This window comes from Nesoenas mayeri (genome assembly GCF_963082525.1).
Source record: "Nesoenas mayeri genome assembly, chromosome: 2".
Classification (NCBI taxonomy): domain Eukaryota; kingdom Metazoa; phylum Chordata; class Aves; order Columbiformes; family Columbidae; genus Nesoenas; species Nesoenas mayeri.
In genome coordinates this window covers 130,126,978-130,140,117 of record NC_137543.1, presented here as the reverse complement: position 1 = coordinate 130,140,117, position 13,140 = coordinate 130,126,978, and the positions used below count along the sequence as shown (strand labels likewise).

The window sequence follows — 13,140 nt, the reverse complement described above, 5'->3', positions numbered from 1 at the left end:
TTAGGGATAAGGAGCTGATATCACATTGCGTGCAAGGATGCTACAGGTCCACAGAAGTCATATACTCAAAAAAAAAAAAAAAAAAAAAAAGAGTCCTGTGGTTAGGATGTAATAAACATCACTTCTATCTAAACTTGCATTAATGGTTCCTGTAGATTTCTACACATTTGGGTGCAGAAACGGTTAGCAGAAAGCAGCATGCTAAGAAAATAAAAGGTGTGCTGAGAAGGTAGCATGTTTCCCAGACCAATGCCTGCTGAATCCACACGAGTACACCAGCATACATTGACATTGACAGCAGATTCACAACTCAGACAACACCCAAAAGGGCAACAGTTGCTATACACAATCAGTTGAAGGCTACAGATTTATTTATACATCCAGTACAACAAAGGACTGAAGAACACCTACCTAGGAGCCATCATTATAACCCTCCAATTCAGATTACATAGTTGAGGTTGGCCTTCTGGTTGCTCCTCACATTGGATAACTATGAGTTCAGTAAGGGAACTATGTGAGAACAAATAAGCTAAAGTGTTGCATGAGCAGCTATCTACTACTCACATAACAGCCTGACTCTATTACTCAGAGCAACAAAAAAAAACCAATACCCAATAAAAGGTGTCCCAAGAAATGTTGATTTGGATTCTTTTCTTACACATGCATTAAATCCCCACCCCCAGGTGGCTGTTTGCAAGGCTAGTTTTAATATATCTTCCTCCCCAAGTTAATAGTGGGCCAGTTTTCAGAGTGATTTCCTGTTTGCATTATGTTCTGAAAACCCTGCTCATTTACCCCATTAAAAGGCATGTATTTGGAAGCGGTTTTGATGGCTTTTAGTCACATCCCCTCTTTCCGTTGCCACAACATCCAAAGCATCTGAAAATACGGGAGCTATTTCAAGTTCTATTCCCTTCCTTCCCTGCCCACATGTACTTGTCTACCAATTTGAGACATGGGATCAGAGGGAGCCTTCAGGCTTCAGAATAACACAAAAACTTTTTAAAAAGAAATACGATAACACAACCTCATCTCCCTTCTCTCTGCTCAGCAGCTTTTGGCTTGGTTGGTGTTCAGCTAGATCTTAAAGAGCTACTAGCTGTTCTCCACATCCTCACTGCTGCTTTCCAAAGCCCCAACCCAGCAGCCAGTACCTGACCCACCACAGCATCCAGACTCTTGCAGCGAGCACTGGCTGCTGGATGACATTGCAGGATGCAGATTGTATTGGCATCTCTTGCTTTCCCATAAGCCTGTGGCATTTCCCCTTGCTTGGTACAACAGTTTCAGTACTTGCTTTGGTCATGTGTCTCTGTCTTTCTGCAGGAGATCCTGCAACTGAGCTCCTGTTATTCATTTTCCTCACACATACAAGAAATAATTCAATTTTTTTTTGTAGCTCTAGATGAAAGTATGTTGGTGGTGCAAGAAAAGACACAGGTAGGGCAGCAGTCTAGAACAGCTGAGTTCAAGACTGCAATCAAAGCAGTCGCTGTGGAAGGGGAACACAGAGGCAGGGAACCAATGCACTTGTACCAGCAGCCATGAAGTAGAAGGCTGGTAGCAGTAGTAGCCCTACTGCCTTTGCAACAGCCTCAGCAGACTTGCTTATCAGAGAAGTAACCTGAGAGCCACTTTCTAGTTTTCTAGTGAACAAGACACCACCACCCCACACACCTATGCACAAGTGTAAGGGGAGATGTGCCGACTACCGTTGCCTTATAGAACCAGCTGGGCTGGAACTAGTCAGCCCCTTGGAAATAAGCACATTTTATTTCCCTCCCTCCACACAGAAGCTAGTTGCACAAAGTTAGGTCAACATGTGATACGCGTATGATTCAAATATAACTTTTCCCAGCAAACAACAGCAAGCTCAGAGGTGGATCTGCACTACTGATAGTGTCAATTTTTCCCATTGCTGTCATGAAGAAGTCTGCTTATCTCTTGAGACATAAGCAGCAAACCCCATTCCACCAATAAGCTTTCCACTGGTTTCACTGCAGGTTTGGTGTGGTTTGGGTTTGTTTCTTTTTTTTTTTTTTAAAAAAAAAAAAAAGGAAAAAAAAACACACAACAAACACTAAGAACTAAGACATACACTGACATCTCTGATGACAACTATTTCCATAAAATGAAATAACCTAAAATGAATGACATAGTTGTGTGCAGATTCTGTCCCTCAACTCAAAATCACTTAGTAGAATTTCCAAGAGTTGGACAAAGATAATCAAAGGATAAGGAACAGCTTCCACACAAAATTGATTAAACAGGCTATGGGTCTTCAGCCTGGAAAAGAAATAGCTGAGGAATAAAGGTCCTTAAAATAAGGGAAGTAAAGATGGAGAAAAATGTCACAGAGCTACTACTATTCACTGTTCCCTGCAGCACAGGAGCTGGGAGGCACGTAGAAGTTCAAAGCATGTGAGATGAGATGGTTCTTCCTGCAACACACCCTAAACCCGTGCAATTCCTCACTGCAGTATCTTGCGGATGCTACATGTTTGCACTGCTCTGAGAACATGTTTGTAGAAGCTCAAGATTAATTTTTCTAAGTCAAAGGCACCATTTCTGGGTCAGTAAATTACAGAGCCGCAAATCATTGGAAGCCAAGAGGCTGCTCTGGTGACCTATCACTATATCCTTGCCCTTATTCCTGCATCTTTCCCAAGGCACTGTCAGGGTGGGATATAGGACTTCACAGAAACCTTTTTCCTGACCCAGCATTGCTGGTTTTATATTCTTTGTGCAAAAACTGGATAAGTGGATTAAGAAAAGAATCAACAAGGCCACTTGAAGGTAACATTTTTTCTATTCTTTTGGCTACAAGAACTCAACATTTTTCCTATTCTTGCCTGAGGAACAACTCATTTATGCATTTCCTTCAATTATTTTCAAGTTATACAACTAGCAATTCTAAAGAAACAATCCCTGCTAGTGACTACTTCTTTCAAGGCAGTTCACTGATATTAGTTCAGAACTTCTCCAAGAGCAGGACAAGAGTAACTAGCTTCTTAATCGCATTAATTTTACAACACCCAAAGGGCATCTTTGTAAAAGCATGTAGCTTTACTAGCAGCTTCATATGTGCCAACAAAAAAAGGTACTGACACCTAATTTCATCAGGATTTTTGAGTTGCACTCCCATCATCTAAAACCAGCACTTCCACTGAAGACCAAACACCTGTAAGAACTACTGCTTCTTCATTTCACAGAGCAAAACTAAAGTAAGCAAGACTTAAGATATCAGGCAGCACGGATAACTAATTATGAGACACCAAGTTTACATATGAAAAACACTGAAAAGCTATGTCAATAGCTTTATCGAGAACAAGAGAACATTTTTCTTAAAAAACAAATTTTCTTTCTTTGGGACTTTCATTACAACTTGCATTCAAAATGGAAAGAGTTTTCAGAAAGTGTGCTTTTCACCAAGCAGTCCTTTGGTAGTTTGATTTTCTTATGGTATTAAGAGTACCAGTGAGAAACAAGGCCGCTGTGTAATTACATACGAAATTAAGAAGGCAGCAGTGTGTTAGTGCTGCTTATTTCACTTCCAGGCTCTCTCACTTAAGGGTGGTTTAAACAATCGGTTAATTTATCATTGTGTTTAAGGAAATTTAGCCAGCAATGGCATGCAGCCTAAGTTCTGTCTGCAGAGATGCAATACCATTCCCAGACATGTTTCCCCTCCTATGCATGCAGGTGACAGACTTGCAGATATTCCACATTCAGCTTAATTTTGAACAATAATGGTATAATGAATAACAGTTGGGCTCAGAGGACAGTACTTCACCTGGCCACGCTCTGCCTGTAGGGCAGTCACAAGTGGTTTGTCCCAGGGCCTGTCCTGCTTTGCATCATTATTGATGACCCAGCGAAGGTGTTGCAGCACATTCTCCTCAAGTGTGGGGATGAGAACAAAATGAGGGGAGCTGTCAACAAGCCAGAGGGCAGGGCTGCTACCCAGAGAGACCTAAGCAGGGCAGAGGAGTGGGACAATGGAACAACAGCAGCCTGATGAAATTTAACAAGGACAAATGCAAAGTCCTGCACCAGGGAAGGAATAATCCCCTGCACACTGGTAAAGGCCAAGGACTGACTGTTTTGGAAGCTGCTCTGCTGAAAAGACCATGTGGGATATTGGTGGGCAGTGAGCTGAACATGAGCCACTTTGTGTCTTGGCATCAAAGAAGGTCAATAACAACCTGGACTGTGTTAACAGGAGCACAGGCAATGGATGGAGGAAAGTTAATGAATCCTGAGTAAAAGAGGATAATCACTCACATGTAGATACTGCATCCAGTTTTGGGACCCACAGTACAAGACCAACATTGAAAACTTGGAATGAGTTCAGTGAATGGCCACCAAGATGGTTGTGCACTGGAGCACATCTGCAGTGAGGAGAAGATGAAGGTACTGGGCTTGCTGAGCTTTGAGGGGAGTGTGGCAGTAGCTGGCCCCAGAGCCCTCTGAGAAGAGGTGCGGGGTGGGAGGACAAGAGACAATAGGCTTAAATTGAACCAACAGATGTTATCATCTGGTTTAAGGAAAACAATTCCCATTAATAAAATAATTAATCCTTAGAACCAGTCACACAGAGATGTTGTGAAAACTGCATTCCTAGAGGTTTCCAAGACTGAACAACACCCTAAGCAGTGTGGTTTGAATTCAATACAGACCCTGCTTTAGACTGTAGGCCTTCTGAGATCACTTCCAACCTGAACAGTTTTGCAATTCTGTGAAACGACATGATAAAACACTGGATAAAGAGGTTACACTGTGATTAAAGTGACTCCTTAAGTAAAAATTATAGCTAAGTGGTGCAAGACTGTGGCAACTGAGTCCTTGAACAAAAGGTCTTCACAGACACCTTTTTAGAACTGCAAATAAAAAGCAAGATTTGATGGTTGTTTTCTCAAAAAGTGTTTTGAACCAAGCAAGTCTTGTGTGTCTTTTAGGTTTTCTCAAGTTTTGGAGTCACTGTTAGTGGCAGGGTAAACAAGTAACCATATTATTCTAGGCTTATGAGCAACACATCGTTCTAACAGCGCCAAACAACCCCACGTTGACAATGGCAAAATTCTTGCACACTAATAGCTGCTTTAAATATTAGAACACTTCTGAAAAGTTAAGGGATCACAGGTTGTGCCTCCCTTTATCCTAGAAGATCAAAATCTAGTCACAAAAACAGAATTTTTCTCATCTCAGTCACAGGATGGAACAAATTTGGATGGGTGGAAAAGTTTGGATCAAACAGTTGCACTGATCAAACAGTCACACTGAATCATTCCTTTATTTGTTTTTTAAACCCTTCACTTAGCTATTTCTCCCACTGAACATTAGAAGGAAATATAAGATATAGGTCCATAAATGCAGTCTGAAAAGACACAAAGCTTCTACATGTCTTTGTTGGAATGGCCATATTTAACACCTAAAACTCACTGGTTTTCTGTGCTTTGACAGTAGAGCCCAACACAGAGATCTGGGCAACTCACTGACTCACAAAGATGTGTGACTCAGATGACACAACAGATTAAAAGTCTCAGGTCCAAGTGGTCACTTCCTTCCATTCCTGTCCTGCCCCCTCCACAGCAAGGCTGGCCACAGCTCAAAACACAAGCCTCAAAGTCACTGCAGCTTGCTATTCAGCATATTCACAGAAGCCAGCAGTTATTTCAGCTTGCTTAATATTCTGGCCAAAAAGCTGTGACACATGAGCACCTTCTTCAAAAGTTGCTCAACCAAACTTCTTCCCACTGCTGTACAAATTAAAGTGGCTGCCTGACCAGCCACCCAGTATCAGGTTTCCTGCACCATGAGCCCAAAATCTTCCCCTTCCTACTCTTTCAACTCATCACCTTGGACACCTGAAGGAAGAAGAGCAACTTTCATACCTCTAGACCATGTCCATCAAGCCAGCTCTAACCTGGTGAGTCTCCTGATTTGTTTGAAAGATTTTACTAGCACTATGTCTAGTTCTGGTTGGAAGACCACCTTCCTTATCTTCTAGGTGTTTAGCACAGCAGAGCCCTGACCTCACCTCTAACTTCTCTATTCCTTACTTAAGCTACTGCAATACAAGTTTCCTAAAGAAAAAAGCTGTGTTAACTAACACAATGCTACTCTTCTAAGCCTAGAACTATAATAAAAGCACAGCAAAGTATCTTCATTTAGGACATCTAGGATATTAACTCTTAAATGGGAGCAGACATTTGATAAAAGGATCATTATCAGCTACTTTTAAGAAGATCCAGACTTTTTAAAGTAAAAAAAATGCTATAGTCCAATTAAAAAAAAATACTTACCCCATTAGATTTTTCCCCCCTTGTTTACAACTGTAAGATGGTTATCAGCATCACTGCAGCCAACACACTTGTATGAATAAATCATTCCAAGTGAGAAATATGGTTATTTGCATGTTTACCCAAGGACCTTCACTCCCACAGTCTGTATTTTAAACACCTGCAAAAGGTGTTTCTTACCTCACATATACCTGTAAATATCACCCCCTATAATTAAGACAGGTGATTAAAATCCCAACATAAGCCAGTGTGTTTTCTGAAGTGCAAAATGGGTGGTCTACCACTGACGTGATCACTTTTCCATATCAGATTGCCTCACCTGCTGCTAAGCCCAGCTAGATGGTGGGAAATATGTGTATCTCAGACAAAATTCAGAACATGGGGCCCAGGTCAGATAGCAGAAAGAAGAACATCCTTTCATTTCCTTTTGGAAGGAGAGGAACAAAGGCAGCCCGCACACTCCCCTGAGCACAGATCGAAGTCCAGAGAAGGCAGTGCTGCCCAGGGGCTCTGCATTGCCCCAGGGGCTGCTCTACCCTCTGTCTCGTAGCTGGGAATCAAAATAAGCAAGCAACCAACATTCAACCTGCTTGGCATGTGTAATTCTTGATAAATCTCTCCAGTTCCTCATTACAACCAAATTAACAGTCCATGTGTGGGGGATCTCTGTTCAGAAGACTTTTGATACTGTCCTCTACAGCAGACTCATAAGATAAATACTACAACAGCAGGTAAGGTGTTGACCTTGTGATCACTGCCAGGTAATAGTCATTGCCAGCCTACTGTCAAACTAAAGAGCTCCATTTCATAGGGTTTTTCAGGGCAAACTACATCTACTGTTGTATCAGGTTTGTGTTTATTAAATTCAAAGATGGCACAAGGCTGAAACGGAGTACAAACATACCAGAGGACAAGACAGGAGCTCAAAGTGATCTTAAACTGCAGAAACTACTCTGGAGAAGCCTCATGGGACATTGCAGATGAGACACTTAAGAACAATAAATTTCCTAGAAATAAAGAGTCCTGAGAAAAGATTGAAAGAACCTAAAACTCCCCTTAACCTTCTCTAAACATCATAGGTCTTCAAATATGTGAAAGACTGCTACAGAGAACAGGCTAACATGTTCCCTGTTCTCCTGCTGAGTAGAACTAGTAGTAATTGGCAAAAAGTACAGCTTAATGCCTGACATAGCACACTGAGGAGAAAACAGAAAACAGAAATCCCTACCAGAGATTCCCACACCTAGTGGGCAATGGCAGATTATTTGTGCATGCTTAACATTCTGCTAGCATTTTTATAGTTATACTTTATTTTTATGGGACTACATTAAGTTCGGATTCTTGGAGGAAGTTTGAGGTGAAAGATACTTCAATGCATTTTAAACCTCTTTCTGTCAATTCACCTTCTAGAATTCTTTTCATTGTAGCTCAGCTCACTCCTGCATCCTCCCTTTATATTTTGCTTTATAAGAAAATTTCTACTTTGTATAATCCTAATTTATTCTTAATGGCAATGGTTTCATGGTTTTATTTTCCTTTATTAAAAGGCACAAGTTCACTACCTGTTCTCTTCATATCCTTGGTATTCTATAATAAGCTGTACCATGAACAGGTACCATTTGGTAAGATTAGTTTTTACACTACACCTCTAGGTTAAAAAACAAACACACACACCAACAAGCAAACAACCCACCGCACATAGCTTAGCTGTTTTAATCAAAGTAGTGACACAAGCTACTACAGATCCTCAGAACAAACAGTTATGTGCACTATAAGAAGGTTTACTAACATGTACTCACAATCAGAATCATCTCCACACTTTTAAAGAAACTGAAAGTTGTCTTACAAAGTATTCAGATGGATGGAGATGGCTTGAACCTTTCTTGACACACATACCAATATAGAACATGGACTCACATTTTGATTCTGATGCAGAAACTCTTTTCTATTATTACTTCTGCTTGGAGAATCTATAACGTTAGAGGTCTCAGCATAACAATGAGACTCCATTTTCCAGAAAAAGTGAGGAAAAGCAAACCCTGTTTAGGAACACCTTTTGCCTTTGGAAGAACTAAATCAGATCTCACTTCTCACACACTTCTGGCCCCAAGAGCAACATGCAAGTCTCACAGCAAAGCCAGGAATACACACACTCACCACATTTTTCTTGCTTCCATGCTCAGTCAACAGGTTCACACTCCACAGTGTGGGCTTCTAGTCTACCTTTTTTGTTACAAAGTTCATCAACACTGTATCTGTTTATCTGCTACATACAAACCAATAAGGAAATAAACTTACAGAAGATAAGTGGGAACTCTTTACCAGCTACCTTCCTGCTGAGCCAGCAAGTGCTGTTTCTGGCACCATCTGTGTCCTTAAAGTCTGTTCTCTAGTGCTTTATTCGCTAAACATGGAAAAAAATATTTGGAAAGAAAATCTCTGGAGGCATCTTCTACACTGAGGAAGCTAGTTCTAAAATGCTTTAAAAGAAAGGGAAAAAAAAAAGGTGACATTTCATGTAATGGTTCCGTCTCAGAAGAATCCTACTTGGATCCTTTCCATGCTGAACCAAAACAAACTCTAGCTACTTCAGTTTTAAATCACAATACTCACAAGCTGAAGTTAGAGATTGCTTGCGGTTACAAATTAGGAGTCAAGACAGTAAGCTACACACTGCAGTTCAGGAAAGAGCAGAAGACATCTATTTACTTTTCTGCAGAGAGCACAGAGCCAGGGTGCTTGTTTCCAATGAGAAAGAGATGAGACTGAAATGTGTGGAGAATGGGAAAAAGTGATGTGCCAAATCCTTCACTTGTCATGATTCTTAGCATCAGTCTGGGCTTTTGTATTTGATGAGTAAGGAGAAGAAAAGGGTTAAAAAATGAGACCCACCTACCACTAAAAAAAGGCACACTAACTGTTTGAGGGCTTGCTTCATCAAACAAACTTTGTAACAAGTAAAACTGATTCAGTTGAAAAATAAAATCTGATCATGCACATGTCCTTCAAATTACTAAATTATCATATTAACCTCTATATGCTCTTTATATGCAAGCAGAATAAAAGGAAGAAAATGCATTCCAAAAGTGATGATGCTTTTACAGAACATGGACACTGATCCAGAGTCCTCAAACCCAGACAGTCCACTGAGGGAAGGGGGAAAACACAAACGACCTCCTGGATAAGTAGAGAACATGATCCTGGATAAGCTCCTACCAGTCCAGCCACCAATTTCAGTCTGAGGCAAGTCCTACATTTTCTTCGTTCAGACAGAGATGTTGCCTTCCCTCCAACTCCAGTTTCTCCTGGCTGGGCAAGGAGTGCAAGAGTACCCAACCCACAGGTACAGAAACCTGCAGAACCTTGCCAAAAATCTTCTTGTGAAGTTCAAATTAGTTACCAGGCAAGTTTTGTACAAACCTCACCTTGAATGCCTTAGAATACTTTAGAATTATAACATTTACAGCTGCACTTTAAGAGCGAGCTCTTCAGGATAGCAACCTTGTGGTTTTGTTCCAATGTAGCAACTCAGGAGACTACAGCAGGTCACGATCTACCTTTCTTGTGCCACTTAGCCCTGAATATGGTCTAAAAGGGTTATCTTACCCTTTTTTACTTACACCATGTTGGTCTGATAAGTACACAATGAACTCTTGCATTAGAAAGAGGAAACAAATACAAGTCCAATTGCTATGGCTGGTTATAAGAGTTCTGTTCAGCAACTTCAACTAGTTGGAACATTTTTATCCAAAAAGGCAGTCAAAAAGGCAAACAGTTAATAATGTGAATTTGTATATTTGGTTTATGAAAAGTCATTAATAAATTCTTGTTACTCCGCTGTTATTTACATCCACTGTTTATTTACCAATCTATATGAAATAACTGTGGGTCAAGTGTCCTACTTCACATCAGTGTTCAAAACACCCAGTTTCCTCCAAGGAGAAGTCAAGGTTACCTTACCACTAAAGTTCAATGTTTTCTCTTTTCTGTGCAACTAAAGGCACTAGATAGGCACATGTGCCTCTTAGAAAGAAGGTAAATCAGTGGAACTGTTTCAAGGTTTTCACAGGAAATTCATTTACTTCAGTATTTCATGAATCTTAAGAGCCAGGTCCCATCTGCATGGAGAACAAAGCACCTATATCAGTGACGGAATGCCTTCATCAGCTGATGTATCCCAAAACATCCTCAATTCAGATTAAGCTTCAATTTATTGCCTGAACATTTTTTCTGGTTTTGAATACCAGAAGCCAACACTATTCTTGGAGGTCCTCAAGAGTGGGAGCTACTATCAAACACTGTTAAACTTCACACTACAAGTAGTTCAGCTACATCCCTATGGGACCAGCATCCCTACTGCCCTTATAGACCTGCTTTCTCCAAAGCCAACAAGGTGCATTTGAGAACACTACGGATGCCCTCCTTATTATAAGAGGTTTTGTGGGGAATTTGTTCTAAGCCAAGGACCATCTCTGCTGGGTGCAGGTAGGCTCAGAGACCTTTTGCTGGGTCCCAATCCCACATGTACCAGTGTGTCACACACTGGGGACAAGAATAGCCATAAAGCATGAAACTAAAGGCATGCACACTGCCTGTTAGGGACACACCTGTAGGCTTCCCTTGTAAAATGCTTTTCTGTAAAGAATAAAATTAAAACAAAGTCTGATGAAATAATTGTTCAAGAAAAAAAACTTTTGCAAAGAATGAAAAAGTAATCTTCTTAATACTGGTTATATCAGGAAAAAAATTCACAGAAACATTAATCTTTCTTCCATTCTTTTCACATATCCCTATGTCACTGTATAAAAGAAGTCTTGCAGAGTACTAGATGTGTTTTGTATTTTGATAGCAAACATACATGAGGGCTGATAGACTGAACTAACCTAGACACCTCTTTCATCAGTTGTTTTTTAAGGTGGTTTTAAGGATTTCACACCTATTAGAAGAAGTCAATCTTGATTCAAGCAATTAACAAAGTAGTGATGAGGCAAGCAGATTGGCACAGAGGGACTATAAGAAACAATTTAAGTAAAATTGCTCCAGCTGCCACACACACCATCCCCTCAGAAAACATTAGGCAAGAACACTGCTTCAATATAAATTTGTGTCTGTGTGGATAAATTTTTACTCTCCCTACAAGCAGGTGGCTGCAAGACAGACTTATTTTAATGAGGAATCATCCAAAACTTTCTTACAGAGCTCAAAAGAAGCTTTTGCAAGGTCTTTTAGCACCAAAGAAAGACACCATAGCCCAAGGTAAGCTTGATATAAGACAATTCCCTGATTAGTTTAATCATCAATTGCTGTATTTTGTCATCAGTACTCTTTTGAGAACATACACAACTTACCTGCTCGGTGCAGAAGTAACAAAACACTGGCACTTAAAAAGAAAACTTTGGGAAGTTTGTGAACAAACCATACTCGGCAAGCAGCCCTGATGTTGTAAGAGAATGCAAAAGTATAGTTTAAATTACTTTGGGACCTCATCTCTCTAAATTCTGTGCCCGGACAGGTCAGGTCTGTATGAGCAACTTCGGGACAACTAGGCAAGGTTGAAATGATGTTAATAGAGACAATTATAACTTTTCCTTGGGAACTTTAGGAAGACAAGTGTTCTTAAAAGGTGAGGCACAGGGAATATCTGTCCAAGACCAGATGTCCCCACAGAAACTGCAACAATGGAGGAGGAGAGAGAAGTCATTTAAACATCAGGAAGCAGGTGGGAAACAGGTTAGATACCTGTAACATACGAACACTAACAGCTAAATACATGAAAGGAGGGATGAGCAGGTAGAATAATTGTGATGTACTCTGCTCAACAGTGCTTACCTCTGTGTTTATTTGCATTTACCTGAATTGTATGCCTCTGCTTTGATACTCACTATTCCTACACCAAATCCTCAGAGGAAGCTTGTATAATAGCAAAAGGTAAGTTGATCCTCACATCACTCATGCTCAACCATTTCCATTACTACTCTTCCCAAAAGCTTGACCAAAAAAAAAGGCAATTATGAGTTTGAAATAAAAGGTATCAGGCAGACACAGGTCAACTGAAGGGAGCACAAGGTTTGGGAAGACCATAGGAAATGCTTACATGGACAGACTAAAGCAATGAGAGGTGGTATGTGCTGATAGCTCACAGACACCCTGCAGCAGCCTATGGTGGACACAGCAACACTGCCATTTTTCTCCAAAGCTAGAAAGCAACTAGGCAGAGCAACAAAGTAGCTGCAAATGGGAAGGCAGAGGAAGGCTGCAGACCAAACCTGGTTAGAGAAAAACGCTATGCTACTGGAGCTTTGTTCTCAAACCCTCCATTCTCCCTCAGACAAAAGGATGACTTACCACTAGTAAAACATAAAAACAACATTTTAAACACATACAAGGTAGAAAAACAGTAAACAGTTCCCTTTTCCCAGTAGACCAGCTACTACAAAAATTATAAGACTATTTGGGGAGCGTAAACCGCAATTATACCACGTATCAGTGAGAGCCAATAACTGTAATAGCATGAACAAACAATTTACCATAATGACATCACTACAGAGGAACAAGGAAAAAAAAAAAATCAAAGAAAAAGGATCAGCGTTAAGTTTCTGCTTTTGCAAACATTTTGGCCAAGTATTTAAATATGAATTTACATTAGCTTTACTGAACTCACACACCAGTAAAGTCCAAAACAGACAAGCTTTCAGTCAAAGAGAGTGACTGACTGAATCAGGAAATCAGCATTCACCAAAGAATCCATTTCAACATTTTTTATGGTTAACTCGGAGAGCAGAAATGAAGGCAGTTATCTGAATTGCTTAGAAGGCTCTATTGTTCCCTCTTCCAAAGG

The 13,140-nt window shown here is 40.4% G+C and overlaps 1 protein-coding gene across 4 annotated transcripts in view; it reads right to left on the bottom strand.

Moving 5' to 3' along the window:
• IGF2BP3 (insulin like growth factor 2 mRNA binding protein 3) overlaps positions 1 to 13,140 on the bottom strand; it is a gene marked incomplete at its 3' end in the record, with an annotated part of 114,982 nt that overhangs the window by 76,067 nt on the left and 25,775 nt on the right. The gene's annotated exons all lie outside the window — the stretch shown is intronic.